The 16,536-nt window shown below is 43.8% G+C and overlaps 1 long non-coding RNA gene across 1 annotated transcript; it reads right to left on the bottom strand.

Annotated features, from left to right (window-relative positions):
- Positions 1–12,985: 12,985 nt before the first annotated feature.
- Positions 12,986–16,536, bottom strand: LOC141730668 (uncharacterized). Its single transcript, XR_012582284.1, has 3 exons — positions 16,304–16,536; positions 13,662–13,720; positions 12,986–13,266 (listed from the first exon to the last, which is right to left on the bottom strand). It is a non-coding gene; the product is annotated as an uncharacterized LOC141730668 (long non-coding RNA).

Here is a 16,536-nt window from a genome sequence, read left to right as displayed (position 1 = left end):
CCACAGAGCAAGCTCCATACATGCAGAGCCTCCTCACCTGATTATTAATTACTACCCAATTAGTAATAAATTACTACCCCCCAGACAGCTATTTCCTCTGGCATGTCAATGCCCGGGCTCCAGCTCCCATCCCCTTCCCCACCCTAGATTTACACCCAAAATTTTGGCATCCCCTGAGCCCTGAAAAACCCTCACACAAATCCTGGGCTCTGTGGGGCTGGACTGAATCTTCCCCTGTATTTTCCTTGCCTTTGCAGGTGCACAGGGAGGGAGCAGGACGCAGGAGCTTCTGGTGCCCAGGCCTGTGATCAAATTATCTCTCCCTCTGTCACACATCCTAATCATCACAGCTGGCGGCCATGCCAACAATATTAACGCTGCTGAGTAGCTTTCAGTTTTGCAATTAGCAAGGTTTTCTACTTCCCTCAAATAAAAAAAAATAGGCTGGTGCTTCTTAGCACTGCATAAATGATACAGAGACATTCAGGGCCCACGTTCCTGCCTTGCTGAGATGAACCGACATTAGAAGTGCTGGAGATATTTTAAGTCTTCTGAAGATTAAAATGGTTACAAAGCTTATTATTTCTAAACATGTTTATCCTGCCTCTCTTTTTTGTTTGCAAAATTAGGCAAAGCACAGTTTAAACAAACAACTATTGTACTATTAAACATTGATTAAAGAAAAGGGTTGCATTTAAATTATTAAGTGGAGAGATAAAAAGCATCCCTTCTCTTTTGTACGCTACTTTATTCAGAAGTCAAACTTCTGTAGTCTCACTGAATGCTAATGAGCAGCATAATAATGCACAAGGGCAAGAGGGGGCTGAGTAATTAAAAACAGAGGCCAGAAATCAAAGGGCTTGAAATACACTTAAGAAAATAATTCAATTATACATTAGAAACCTGGGATAATCAAGACACATCCCACAGTTTCATTCATCATTATGCCCCAATTTTATATCTCCACTGCTTTGCTGTACACAGGAAGCAGCAATTGGGACTTTGATGTGTGATGCCTCAGCTGGAGAGACAAAGGCAACGTGCACTCAGGTCCCTTCCTCATCTCTGCTCCTTGGAAATGGCTTCACTTAAGTGAGTAGGTTCTCACTTATCTGATTTAGGGAAATATTTTTGGTCGCAAGATAATTCTGTGTTGGTTCCAAATTCCTTTTCTCTGTAGCTTTGCAATTAATTAACACAAATCTCTGCACCCACCATTTTATCTGCCCTACAAATCCATCTCCCACCACTCTCCTTAGCTCCTTCACCTCTTCCCATGGCTTCAGGCTTGCCTGGTCATCCACAAAAACCCCTGCCAAGCAAATCAGTGGGTAGGTTTGTCCAGCAAACCATTTATTTAGCTGGGGTGGCATCAGGAAACTCTGAGGTTTTCATTTTTCACACAACACAAGCTGGGTCAGAAAGTCCTGATGTAGCTTTACAATGTCACCTTTATGGGCCAAGGGGTCCCAGCACAGCTCCTGGTCTCCAGGACATTTATAAGGAATTCCTGTGCCATGTAATAAAACAAGGAAAAATGAGACAGTTTAGTCTTGTTCAGTGACTTTGGAGGATTTAAGTGATTTTGCTTTGTGCAGTCTGGATGCAATAAGCAATTATCAAACTTGGGCTCATTGCACTGACTCCAGCTTAAAGGAGGGAACTGTAAGTGATGCATTGTCAGGCACCATGGAAAAAAAAACCAGAAAAAGTGAAAACTAGAGTTTCCATCTGACAAAGAGCAGCACTGTGTTCACAAGCTTTGCAGATGCACAAATTGTTACCTCCTTTTGGTACATAATTAAGGCAATGACAGGAAAAAAACCTTGGAAACAACCCAGAAAAGAAAAAAATTCAGGAATTTTAACAAAACCAACAGTGAATTGCATATCAGCTTCCTGAGAAATCAGAGTCTGTCTCATTAGAATTTTTAAAGGTTTAAGCATAGAGACTAAGCATAGAGTTGTCTCTAATGAGCAATGGAGTCAAACCAGACACTGCTGTGCCCTACAAGGCCAGAGAAGCCCAGAGTCCAGCACAGGTCACAGCTTTGAGAAAGGGAAACAAGAACATCAGGTCCAGTTTTCCAGAACTGGGGGTCTCAAAATGAAAGTTCTGACTCAGCAGATGGGGACTGTTAGTGGGGACCCACACAGAATATTAGCAATATGACTGACATGCCTCAGAGCTCTCTGTAAGATCCTTATGCCTTCATGGCCAATAGTTCCAACTATTACTGAGCTTTGCTGTGTCTTCCATTCAGGAAAAAACAAAAAGCTGCATGGGAAGGGCCAATTTCAACAGTGTATGACAGCAGCTCATGTGGCTGTCTCAAGATTTCCCCATCCTCATCAGCCACATCTTCCTCAATCAGAAATAAAGAACTTTTTGAGATTATTCAGCTTCTCCACCAAAAAAGATGCACACTCACTTGTTAAATAGGAGATCATTAAGACAAACAAACCAGCTCATAATATCAGTGGAGCAGTGTTTGCCAAAGGTGGAAAGGGAAATGTTAAGACAGACATTAGATTTCAACCTGCAGGGAGTTAGAGAGCAAAACATGCATTTCCTTCCCATTTTTCTAATGAGGAATTAATTTTTAGAAGAGAAGACACAGTCAGACACGTGGCTAGATTTTGCAGAGGGAGGGACTGGAAGTGGGAGCTGCAGCCAAGGGCAGAGCCCGAGCCACAGAGGAGCCCCGGTGCTCAACATTCATCCCTCAAGTTTGTGGTTGAAATACTCTAGCAGATATCTCAGTGACATCCTTTTCCCAGAAACAGTCTGGGGCAGTAATTCTGACAGGACAAGTCAGCTGTAATGAATCTCTTTCCTCAGCACAGATGGGGCCTCGCTTTACTCACATGCATTGCTCCTTCCACTCCCTAAGACTGCGTGGAGACGAGAGAAAGCAGCTCTGGCCTCTTATCTTACCTGCCTGAAACAATATAGTGGCAATCAATAAATGAACTACATTTTCTTTAAATATGCAATTACATGGAATAGATTATAGAAGTGACAACACCCAGAACAACTCCACAAACACAGAGCTGGGCTCTGATTTCTATCAATACCAGATGAAAGTCGTGTAGTTGCTCATTTACAGCTCAAAGCTGCATTATTTTCCCTAACTCAGGCTCCATTGGTAGTCAGCTGAACACTCTAAAGCAGAAATACCAACTCATCTTGATATTCCTTCCACAGTAAATAATGATTTACAAAGGAGGGGGGGAAATCTCCCTTCCCCTCCCTCTTTCAATTCATTAAGCTCAACTGTGATAACCAGTGAGGCATACAGGAAAGGGTTAGGTATCTCTGCCTCTGAATATTTAATTCAGGACTAAATGTAATGCACAGCATCCTTGCACCCTTGGGAGTTCAGCAGCCAATATGCCAATGAATATATCCTGACAATAGTGATTTTTTCTGCACTTTGGAGGCATGAGTGACATTTGCTCACCACATATGTTACATCGGATGCTGAGGTCTACACTTGTGAGAAATTAATCAGAATCCATCTGTTTCCTTCTCATCCTGGACAATTTCATTACAACTTAACCAAAGATTATAGGATTCCCATGTCTGTGTCCCCAGCCCCCAGCCCAGTCTTGGTGTTTCTATACCAAATGATTAAAGCTGCTTAGTTTAAGTAAGGTCAGAATCAATCTTCCTTCCTGTAGGGAAAGGCATAATGCTCATGGGCAGGGTCCAAAATCTGCTCTAAATTACATGTAAGTAAATCCAGAATATCCCTACTGAACCAAAGGGTGTTCAGATTTATCATGGAGCAGGTTGTGGGCCTTGATCTACCAATACAAATTTCTGGTGGCTGAGTTTGGTGGATATCAGGCTCAAAAGGGCACAAAGTCACTGCAGGTCCCTCTGTTACATTTTCATTTACCTGTCCAGGTGGTGAAGGGGGAGGGCTCAGCCCTTCTGTGGGGCTCAGAGATACCATGACACTGTTGGGAAAAGAAAGTGATCTGGCTTAAAATACTGCCTGTACTTAGGTGGCTTAGAAAATTCTTTGCTTATTTTGTATTTACTGGTACCTCTTTAATTCATTGGAATGGTAAGGGAGAACTGGACAAAAACATTGCTTGGACCCAGATTTATAATCATTGTGCTGGCATTTGCACAAGGATGGATGAAGAGCTTAAAAGTGGGGGATTCTAGGAGTTCTTTGGATAAGGCACAAATCTTAACAAGCCCAGAAGCAGAAATATCCATGAGATTCTGGTACCAAATTACTCCATGACAGTTCCAAACATGAATGACAGAGAAGCCAAAGCTGTGAACCAAAAAGAGATGTTTCCATGACAGAAACTGGGCAGAGTGGGAGGTCTGGGAAAGCCCAGAGAGGAGGAAAAGGAGCTCCAGTGCTCAGGAGCTGAGAGGCAGCTCTGGCACCAGGGCTCTGCAGTGCAGGGAGGCCAAAGCTGGTGCAGAGGGGCCAGGCTGGAGGATGCTGGCTGCACACAGCCATGGCAGGTCCCAAAACCTTCTCACCACTCACCTGTGACTGTGGCAGAGAGAACTCAGGCAAAGGAACTCACCCAGCAGTGGGAGGTGGAAGCTGAAGGTGGGTGAGATGGGCAAAGCAAAACACCATCAGCAACCCATGGCAAGTCCCAAAACCTTCTCATCACTCACCTGTGACTGTGGCAGAGAGAACTCAGGCAAAGGAACTCACCCAGCAGCAGGAGGTGGGAAATGAAGGCTGGGTGAGATGTGCAGAGCAAAAAACCACCAGCAGCCTGAGAGGGAAGCAGGAGAAGCTCCCTGAGTGCAGCCTCCCCCAGTGCTCCCAGCCATCATTCCAGCTGACTTGCAGATACCTGATATTTATATTTGAAATGAAGGTGTGCTCAGATCAGACTGTCACAGCCTGTCTGTTCAATCAGGAGTTACTTGATCAGGTGGTTTTTTGCTGTAACACAATCACAGGATAGCAGAGCTGGAAACAGGACCTCCACTCCATCTCCAGGGCTGGATCCTTCCTGCCAATGAGATATTGACACATTGGGAGATAGCTGTAAAAGCAAAGGAGGATCTTGCATAAATTAACTTATGCTATTTATAGACATGGAGAGCAGCCTATCCATGGGACCATCTGCTAATCTATGTCCCATGGCAATTAAAGTCAACATTTCACTATATCTTCTCCATCAAGGGCTGAGATTATGCACTGAACTCCTTTTTTTAGTATAACACTAACCTTGCATCTGTGCTGTTTAGTGTCTCTTTCCTACTTTCCATGTCCATTCTCTGAGTGCCTGCTGCAAGAAAGAAAATCTCTGAAGGATGATATTTATTCATTTATAATGAAGGGGAGAATGTGTTCCTCATGTTTCTGAAGAACCTCTCTGTTTTGAGAACAAGAAAACAGACATGTACTAAATTAATGAATTTATATATTTGATACAAAGTGATCTTCACACAATCAAATTTTATCCATGCTTCTTGTTACTAACAAACCACATAGATTTTCAGAATTTATGATTTTGGACATTATGTTTTTAATGTTCCTACCCAGGATGTTTCCAAAAATTATCAAAAACCTGAGAGCAGACCTCTTTTCTTGAGACCATCTCATTTTCTTCAAGGAAAGCTGGAAGCCAGAAAAGTATGGCATCCAAGTATTCTGCTTTAGAAAAAACATAAAGACAAAATCCAGCTGCAGTTACTGTACCACTTGTCCAGATTATAAATATAGAGAATTTTCTGAAGAAAACTTGAAAGCTTGAGTCCTACTGCCTTGTTCTCTATATCTTTTTATACACAAGACATTTTTATTACTCCATGTAATTTTAATAATTTATACTGGCACCATCACTTTAGCAATTGCCTTCACTACATTTAGCAATAGGAGTTTCTATAACAGCAAGGAAGAAAATACATAAGATTTGATTAGCAGGAGGGTTTGCAGAAAGGCAACCTTACAGCAGGAAGGGCTCCTGCTCAGGCCAAAGATATTATTTTACAGATATAATTACAGAAATACATGTTTCATGGACAGTAATACATTTGGTTAATTAAAAAAATAATAATAAAGGCTTTTTTTAGCTAGTGAATTGATCAATCACACAAATAAAAACTCAAGTAATGCTCCAGCTCTGTCACAGCTGATATTGCAGAAAGCTTCTCTCTTCCAGCTGCGTGGGGATGTGTGTGAGGGAGGGAAAGAAATGGAAACATGGAGCAGAGACACAACCAATCCTGATCTCATGTTGGGCTGAAACCTCACTGCAGCCACAAGGCAATCAGAATTATGTGAGCACAGATATCAGAGATATCAGCACAGTTTGTGCTGGCTGAGCCCCTCTGTTGGCAGTGATCTCCTCCCAAATATCCCCTCCCTCCCCTCTCTCTGATTTCCATCACAGGACACAAAACCTGAGCTTTACATCCACAACTGTCCTCCCAAGGGTCCAAACTCCCTGCTCAAAGCCTAAAGGTTGCAAAGTTCTAAAGGAGAAACCTGCTGTAATGCCTTTCCTAGAGGAGAAACCTGGTGTAATGCCTTTCCTAGAGGAGAAACCTGCTGTAATGCCTTCCCCTAGCACCTAAAAAGACACAACAGACCATTACTGCTTTGGATATAACACACAGAGTGTACCAGGGCAGAGATGTAAGTATTTGTGGAGAGGCTTTAAAACCATTGTTGTCCATTTTTGCACATTAAAACCCACAAAGAGTTTTATTTAGAGCACTAAATCCTTTCATTTCTCTCTGGCTAGATTTTTTTACTGTTAAAATATTCATCATGCACTCCAAGAATCTCGATGCCAAGTATTTGTTTTATTTTTTTATGACCTTTTAAAGTAGTTTCTTTAAAACATCTTCAGGTGTACATATTGCTCTTAATAAACACTGAAAATAATGGTTAATTGTAGAACAGAAAAGAGAGAAATGAGGCATCAGGCACTGCTGAGACCTCAGTAAAACAAAGGGGGGATTCCACAAAGTTCAGTGCAAAGGGCAAAGAGAAAGGGCATTTTTTTCAAAGCCGGAAGTTTTCAAAGTTAAAAATTTTTTCAGGTTTCACATAAGTAAATGTATCTTTCCATTGCCAGTGGGGGTGGGGGATGGAGAAAGGCTTCTTTAAAGGGGATATTTGTGTCAAAGACTTACATTTACATTTCCCTTCAGATGGACAATATATTTTGTGAGGCGGGTGCCTGGCACTGAGAAAAAAATCTGTATTTTCTGCTGGAAAATTCCCCTCTAATCCTGACACCCTGGGGGCTGAGCCCAGCTCATCCTGTGGCTTTTGGGGTGGTGGCAGATCAGGGCAGACCCTTTGGGTGGAGCTCTTTGGACAGAGCTTAGCCCAGAGCTGTGCTGCTCCCCAGCCAGGCTGCTGTGAGTGATCCAATGCAGTCTGGCAGCTGTGAAGCTCGGTTACAAATGCCTGGGAAGAATTCCCTTCAGCTTCCAGAACATTGCATTTAATCCGAGGAGATGCAGCCGCCTCCCCTCTCCTCCCCGTGAGCCTCTCTGCTTCATGCACAGAGTCAAACTCATTCTCAACACCACAATTTGAGCCATTATGTTCCCTTCTCTGTTCCCACCTGGGATCTAACTTCTTCCACATGGAAACAAAAAAATGTATTTTTACTTCCCTTCTTTCTGTTTCTTCTCACAGAGGAAGGAGTCAGAGTGAGGCACAAACCTGAGAAATTATCCCACAATTTCACCAACTGCTTTGGCACCTCCTCCAGGAGCTCCCTGGCCACTGGTGCTCCTTGGAGGACATAACAGCATCTCCATGTGATTTTGATAGTGGGGCCCTAGAAAAACATTAAAAATAGGCTCTGAAAATGTTAGGCTTTGTGTTTGGCAGATCACGTGAAATTGCACCTACGTAAGCAGTGTGTGATAAATGATATAATTGTTAGATGTGATGATGTTTAGTAATCAAATATAATTATTGTTTAATTGTAAGAAGAATCATGAGAAGCTATGTTAGAAGTTTGAGGGAGGGGGTCACGAGTTTCCCATGCTTGGATGAAGTCTATGTATATAATAGAACAATATAAGTTTAATAATTAACATGAAAGTTATATAACAATAGAATTAAAAAGCATGTTCATCCCAAACCAATGTCGGAGTCAGATTTGGGTTTGTACCCCTGACACCCAGAGCTCTTCAACAAAAGCACCTACATATAATAATTCTCATGATTATGTGTTTCTGAACACCTAACAATTTCACAGAGAATTTATGCCATTACTTCTCTGTCCAAAGGGCTTCCATTCTGCATCTATACAAACATAGAAAGAAAAAGTTAATATTTACCAGTGATCATATCCAGGAACAAGGGATGTGCTTGTACATTGTTATTCCACCTGTTTTGTTTTCTCTCCCAGACACTGAGATTAATGAAAAAATAGGCAAGGCTGCATTTGTAGACACTGACTACACTGTTCCTGAGCACAGAACTTAACACTGAATGTCTGGGTCATTTAAAAAGTGGCCTGAATTCGTGAGAAAAAGCATTTGGTTTATTTATGGACAACAGAGGGATTCACTATATCACAGGCTTCCCAAGCAAAATGCTCCAGTTAAGGCAAAATAAAGACATCCCACAGCTGGGGAGGGAGCTTATTCTTTTTCAGCAGATTGTTGGTTCTATGGAATATTAGGTATCATTAATGGATTAAATACTTTTATGAAACATGACCTGCTATTTCCACAAACAAGTCTCTTAACTTTACCACAAATATTTCCTCCAAACTCTTTGATTTTCATTTAGTGTCTATCTAAAAGGCTAAAGACCCAGGCACTCCACTCAGTTGCACTGACATTATCTTTTAATTAGCAGAGGTCACTTAATGCTTTTAGTGCAATCAACAGTTGCTTTCTTTCCATGATCAACTACAAGAGCACCACAGTTAATGCAGACTGATTAAAACTTGAAAATCCTCTAGTGCAGAAGTATCTCAGGACAAATATAATCAAGCTACTGCCTGTAGATCATTTTCCTTGACAGCTTTGATTGCAGCACCACCAGGAAGAACAATGCAGGAGCTGTGGGTAAATGCCTCTCTTGTCCCGTGGGTCTCACTGATAAAGCCATGGGTGAGATTAATCCCCAGGGTTATCTCCACCTGCATGTGTTGGACATGCATTGAGTGCTCCCAAAACCTTGTCTCAGTAGGGGGAAAACTAAAATTAGTGCTCACACGTGGTTGATAAATGATAAGCAAAGCTCACACTGGAGAGATTTACACAACTCGCTGCTTGGCACTGCAGCTGAAAGCACAACTTGAAAATAAGGACCAACCTTATTATGTCTTGCAAATGTAAGTCAAACGCCCTCAAATGGAGATGAAACTGGGATCCTTGTCTGATTTCAGTGGAGAAAGACCTATTGGGGATTTGGTAGTGAGGAATTGGTCTGAAGTGAACAAGTTTTTGGGAGTAGAGACCATGTTCGGTTTAAGAGAGTGGCAAGGCTTCTATTTCAGAGTCACCTGCTAAGGGACAGATTATAAAAGGCAGACAGATTGAGCTATTGTCTCCAATATCTAATAATTTTGTTAATCCTTATTATTTTGACCCAGACAGTTATTCCAGGAAACCAATAGTAGCCATTCCTTTTTAATCCCAGCGTTATATCTGCTATGAGGATCACAAAGTCAGTGGAATGAGAAGAACTCTTCCTATGCCAGTTATAAATTAACCAAGGTTTCTCATCTTGGTTGCTTTTCATTGCTAGACAAGGAGCATATGTCAGAAGACATATCACAAACAACAAAACCAGGATGAGCCAGACCAAAAAAAAAAAATAGAGCAAGCATGTCCATTTAAAAAACAATTACATAGAGCTCCCTTGGAATGGCCATATACATCCCCAGACCCGCTGCTTTCATCTCCTCTGCTGCATTTGGGTTATGAAAGGATTTAGTTTCCCAAGAAAAGAATTTGAGACACAAGGAAGGCAGGGCAATTTTAAATTAAACAGCATGACTATGGCAACATCTGCAATAGATTGGATGCCCTAAACACAGTGCAGGAGAGATCTGTCGTCTTATCTACGGTTTGGTAAATAATTTCTCCTACTTCAAGGGTCATTACATCTTCAGCTCTTTCTGTCATCTGTGATTCCACTGAGGGGCTGGAGAATAAAGTCTCTACAGGTGCTTGTGGTGCAAGTGAGCAGCTATAAATAACATCCTGGAGTTCTCTGTGCAGGGTATAAAAACCTCATTCCCAGCCTGACGTGCCTTCATTAGGCACCGACTCCCAGCCCCACAGATCTCAGCATCTCCCAGCATTGCATTTGGCAGGTGGTCACTAAGCAGCAATATGAGCCATTAGGGAAAAGGCTTTTCTGCTCCCCCACATCCCCATAGGGCTCTCCAGAGAGAAATGGGGGTTTGGGGTGGGAGGAAATCCTGCCCAGTGGCTCGTTCCCAAAAGGGTGATTCAGCACAAAAACCTCCCTCTGCAGTGCTAAAGCCTGAGCTCCTCAGGTGGGGGATGACAGAGCGTGGGGTGGGAGCACATCCTCATGGTGGGATTACTCTCCCACCTCTCTGCCCAGACATTGGCTGCAGCCAAATGGAGCTTGAGGCTCTCTGGGGCCGTGAACTGCCCCAGAGCCACACCAGGGCTCCAGTGCAGGCTGAGAGGAGCTAAAACAGACCCTGAATCTGCCCTGAGTACAGGGCTCCAGTACAGGCTGAGGGCAGCTAAAACAGACCCTGAGTCTGCCCTGAGTGCAGGGCTCCAGTGCAGGCTGAGGGCAGCTAAAACAAACCCCTCACTCTGCCTGGAGACTGCTTCCATCACTGGGAAAGAGATTTAAGGCCGGGGCTGGTGCAGCAGCATCTCCCTGCTGATCCCTGGAGAGACGCAAGCTTGGTGCTGTACCAGCACTAAGAGGAGTCATGGAGAACATAAAGACTGTGGAGGGGTTCTCATTGTTGGGGTGCCAAAAACAAGAGAGTCACCCTAATTAAAGAGAAGGGGGAGAAATCCCCACCAGATTTCATGCACAAGGTATTAAAACTAAAAGAGCTGAGGAGAAGGTGAAGGGGCAGGCAGAGCTAGACACGTAAGCAGTGCACAGAGACCTCATGGGACAAGGTTAGGACAGAAGTGACAGCTGGTCTGAAGAAATAGCATTTTAAGATCCAAAACTCTGTCAGGAAAATCCAACCCGTGCAGCCGATAGAGGAGTTCAATAAAAAATGGGCAGGCACAGAAAGGACACAAGGTACATAAATACATGCTTATTCAATAAAGCAAGAAATGGAACAGCAAAATTGAGCAAACAAGGCTGCCTGGTGGTGGGAGACAGCCTGATTTATTTGCCTTGCTGAGACACAGCAGCGTGGAAAACACAGCAGGGAAACTGTGTTGTCTCGGTAGGAATTATTCAGCAAAGGAGGGTTAGGTCATGGCTGGAGCAGCACAAAAAGCCTCTGCAAGCCAACTTTCCACAGGAAGAAAAATCACACAGACCATGCATAATTGATGCAGATGTACCAGGAGTGCTGAGTGCTCTGGGGACGGGGAGGGAAATTATTTAAAAGGGGAAAAAAAAGTCAACAAAGAGTTAATAATAAAGCAGGAGTGACTTCTAATTACCTGTACAGAACTGCCTACAGCCCGTGCCACAGTGACAAGCTGTTTCTTAGCAACTCAGAGGCAGCTTTTGGAAGGGCTCCTTCCAAGGAGGGAAGCTCCCACCTTCTGGAGACCAAAGTTCAGCAATGAACTCTGCACCATTAGGTTTTAGGGGCTGTGGGACATGGCAGGGATGCATTTTATGAAAGCAGGCATCAAAAATGAAAGATCTGGGAGTGTGGACAGGAATCAAGCAGCCCTGTAAAGGAGGGTACTGAGCTAATGGGTTTGGCATGAGGGACACCCAAGAGTTCCTGGCAGAGCAGGGGTGCAGCATCACCTGAGTCAGCAGCACAGAGAAAATGCAGATTCTCAGGGCCAGATGGTTTCACCCAAAAGCTCTGCAAGGAGAGAGCAGCAGAGCTGCTAGAGCAGAGATCCTTTCCCATTAACCCCCTTCTTTGAGAAATGCTCAAGACAAATCCATTTCCCAGCCACGATTTTTTCTCCCTTGCCAAAAAAGCTGATTATTTTGGGAAGTCAGCAAAAGTTACACACACTTTGCTGAACAACACATTTCCACAGAGCAAAACTGCACCTTTCTACAAGCAAATCTGAAAATAATATAAGAAACTCAAAAAAAAAAAAATCACATGATCTTTAAAATCATCTCAGGCACAGGCACTGGCAAGGGTCTGTTGATGAGCCAAAATATCCAGGAGAGAGGAAATATTGCCATAGCTCAAGAACTGGTTAGGAGATGGGTGTAGGTGGTTAATTTTTTAGTGGATCAAAGACCTGCATCACCATTGATGTTTAATAAATTAATGAGATGGAAAAGTACACAAAGAATAAATGTCAAATAGCAGAGAGAAGCTCAGAAAATTGCAGGGGTCCAGGAAATCTGCATGAGGAGACATATAGAAAAATAAGCACACCCAGAGCAGCCCTACTCCTCCACAGACATGAGGATTTTAATTCACTGCTTCCAGTGATAATTAATAGTGAAAAAGAACAAAATTATATGGAGCTGCTTATAACAGACCTGCCTAAACTTTCCTCTGTGGTGAGCAGAAGTATCCCCATCCCCAGTGCCATCAGACCCTTCCTCTCATGCAATCTCAGTGCCACTGAAATCCCTGGAGGGATGAGCTGTGGGTTTCTGTGTGGACAGTGACAGCCACCACTCCCCATCTCAGACTGAGGGCAAAAGTCCAAAGGATAACCAAAAAATAACATCCAAAGCAAGCAATTGGAGTTTTGTTAACTCCAAGAGTAACAGAATATACTGGAGGTTAATTGACACTTGCCCTCAAAGGAGAGAAACTTGGAATTTCTTCTCAGCAATGAGAAAAAGGAAAAAAAAAATTTAAAAATCAAAAAATCATTTGGGTGTCAGGAATATAAAAGTGGTGGAAAGATATTCTGGGGGACAAAAAAGCTGCATGGAATGTGCTGTACTTACTTCTCAACATGTCAGTGTCCAGCAAGGCTGCCCATGGTGGGATTTGCACAAGGACCTACACAAAATCTGCAGTTACATTCCTTTTATCCTCCTTCACCTAAATGTTCCAAGCACAAATTTTGGTAAGGAATTGACTGTACTGGTGCATTCAGGAGAAGCCCTTCTCACCCAGCAGTGCTCTGATGTGCATTGCAGTGCAAATATTCTCCTGAAAGACACTTTAATAAAGCGCTCTATTAAAAATAATCTGCCAGCAGAAGAGTATTGACTGTGTAAATATGATACTGGAGAGCTGGGAGAAAGTAAATATGGGAACAAGCAAACACTGTTGTGTCAGGAGGGGGCAACCCCCCAAAGCCACAGAAATAAGCAAAATTGTTTATTATTTGCGAAACATGAGGTAGAAGTGTTTAGGCAAGCACTGAGTCAGTGGGATGTGGGATGGCCTCAGCCAAGTCCCTCCTGCTGAACACAAGCTCCTGCCTTGCAGGGATTGTGCCTCCTCCTGCTGCCCCCAAAGTGACAGCAGCATCTTCAGCTGAGGGCATTGCACAAAGCTGATATTAAATGCTTTCAAATCTGATCAAACGCTTTCAAATAAAATGGAACTTACATTAAATGGCCAGAAAGCTGTCAGTTCTGGTTTTTAGTCCTGGGCTCTCTCCTGAGCTCCTGATTCAAAAAGAAAACATTGTGGCTATTAAGTAAGTAAAGCTTGATTTATCACACAGCATTTGAAAGTGTTTTCTTTGAAACATGCACTAACAGGTCAAATATTCCCAACTTTTTCTTTGGCTGGAAGGCTAAAAACATGGAATAGATAATGTCCAGGGCATTTTTGCAACCAAGGCCATAAGAAGGAGATTTGGAACATCTTTGTTCCTCTCTATTTACTTAACCTTTATTTTTTTTTTTCTTAAGGGAGTGTTGTAACACTCTGAACGGAACTATCTATCCAGCTTTGTTTTGTTAGGAAAAGGCAGTGCCAGGAACATGACACCTTCCAGAGCAGGTTCAGGATGCAGGCATTTCCCAGGAATCTGTGGGATCACACATTTATCAGGATGAAAGCATTACCCAAGGAATCTGGGGGATCACACATTTGGCAGGATGCGGGCATTACCCAGGAATCTGTGGGATCACACATTTGGCAGGATGAAAACATTACCCCAGGAATTTTGGGGGATCACAGATTTGGCAGGATGCAGGCATTACCCCAGGAATTTTGGGGGATCACAGATTTGGCAGGATGCAGGCGTTACCCCAGGAATTTTGGGGGATCACACATTTGGCAGCGTTTCAAACGCCGCGCCCAGGGAGCAAACAGATTGCTGCAAGAATTCCAATCAAAGCCTCGCTCACACCTCACAATGCACAGACTCGTTTTTCAGCTGCAAATGCTCCTGTTGACAGCTATCCAAGTTTGTAATTAGTGACAACACAGGGAATACTTGGCACTCCAGGTGCACCTCCATCCAAGGGGTCTCCTGGCTCTCACCAGACACTTCTGCAGGGTGGGATGTGCTGCACAAATGGATTTTCAAAGAGTCCCAGGAGGGGGACTCCAGGTACCAGCAGAAGCAGGGTTCCACCACACCAAAAGTGGTGGAACCCTCCCCTAAAGTGCCACTGAGCCACTTTCCCTCTCAGGGGAACTTTGAGGTCTCAAAACAGCTCATGGGGCATCACTTCAGCACATCCTCAGGCTTTGCTGGAGCTGCAGCACTCCAGCTCTGGCTGCTCTGCTCCTTTCACTGCCCAGCTCCTCTCCCTGCTCCTCCCCAAGCAGGGGATCTGGGATGGGTGCTCCTATATTTGCAGGGTTCCCATACAAAGGAAGGAGTGATGAATCTGACTCTATGTTCTTAGAAAACTAATGCATTATTTTATGATATTATATTCAAGAATACTATACTAAACTACTCTAAGGAATTGGGAAAGGATACTTAAGAAGGCTAGAAGATAATAATGAAAACTTGTGACTCCTTCCAAACTCCTGACACAGCTTGGCCATGATTGGCCATTAAGTCAAAACATTTTACATGAAACCAACAAAACAAGCACCAGTTGGATAAACATTCTCCAACCACATTCCAAAGCAGCAAAACACAGGAGTAGCAAATCAGATAATTATTGTTTCCCTTTTTCTCTAGGGCTTCACAGCTTCCCAGGAGCAAAATCCTGGGATTTTTCCAGAAAATTTTCAAAATCCTGAAGGGATTTTTCCAGAAAATGTGACAGTGACAGGTGCAGGAGATGAGGGCTGGGGGATCAGCATCCCACCCTGCTGGAAAGCTGCTGACAGGGATCCACAAATAACTGATGGCATGGAGGTACCAGGGAGGAGGGTGTTTTGTAAAGCAGAACGCAGGCTACTTAAATAATGAATTAAGAGGCATCAAAAATGCCTATGTAAAAGGACAGAGAGGGAAGGGCTGATATTTTAGACTATGCTAGACCACAATGAATAAATTATAAGAAAGGCTGAATACTTTACTAAGTATAAAGATGTCTAGCAAAAGAAACCACTCTTTTCATCCCCCACTGGGTCCCAAATGAAGACAGAGCTGAGCGGGCTCAGCTGGTCTGTGAGGTTTTCTTTCCATGTACATTTTCATCTGGACTGAGGCATTTCCATTTAACAGCATCCACGCTGTCTTTAAGCCTTTCACACCAGAGACAGCCTTGCTTATTTTTCTGACGCCGCTGAAGTTCTCCCAGTCATAACAAACCAAGAACACCCAGGCAGTGTGACAGAGATGAAGTGATGGGTAGGAAGCACATTTCATTGTGCTGTGGAGGCCTGGCTGCAGTAATTGGTGAGGAAACAATTGGGAGCTGTCAGCTCACCCCACACACCCTGGTGCTGACTGCTGTGCACAGCCCTGGGTGGGTAATGAGAGATGGTCACCGTGGTCACCAGTGCCCTCTCACTGTGCCAGGCTCCTCCCAGAGCCCTGAGCAGGACAGCCAGCCGTCCCTGTCCCTCCCTGAGCAGCACAGCCAGCCCTCCCTGCCCCTCAGAGCCCCCTCAGTCCCCTCCTGCCTCTCCCAAGGGCCAGGGCAGGTTCCTACGCCCGACACGTGAACATGATGAGGATTCTAATTACCTACAAGATTCACAACAAATGAAGTGCCAAACAGGCAGAGCTGCCCACACTTCACTGCACGTTCAGGGTCTGTCCCTGATCCTCACCTGACACAGATCCACGGAGAGCGGCTGAGAGATGATGAATTGTACAGTCATTTACTGACCTTTGCTGTCCATGGCAGCCTTCCTCTTCCCACAGGATCTGCCCACCAGACAGTTCTGGTGTTAGTCAGCATGGAGCTCCTCAGGTTAGAAAAGACCTTTTATATCATTGAGTCCAACCATTAACCCAGCAGTGCATCAGTGAAAGCAAAATGAGAGTTTATGAGTGTTTCCTCACATATGACTCAACCCCCAAAGCTGACAAGGGACACCTTGCATCATCACATCAGCCTTG

This window comes from Zonotrichia albicollis, chromosome 12, assembly GCF_047830755.1.
Source record: "Zonotrichia albicollis isolate bZonAlb1 chromosome 12, bZonAlb1.hap1, whole genome shotgun sequence".
Taxonomy (NCBI): domain Eukaryota; kingdom Metazoa; phylum Chordata; class Aves; order Passeriformes; family Passerellidae; genus Zonotrichia; species Zonotrichia albicollis.
The sequence above is the reverse complement of the archived record's forward strand: the minus strand, read 5'-3'. Positions and strand labels throughout refer to the sequence as shown.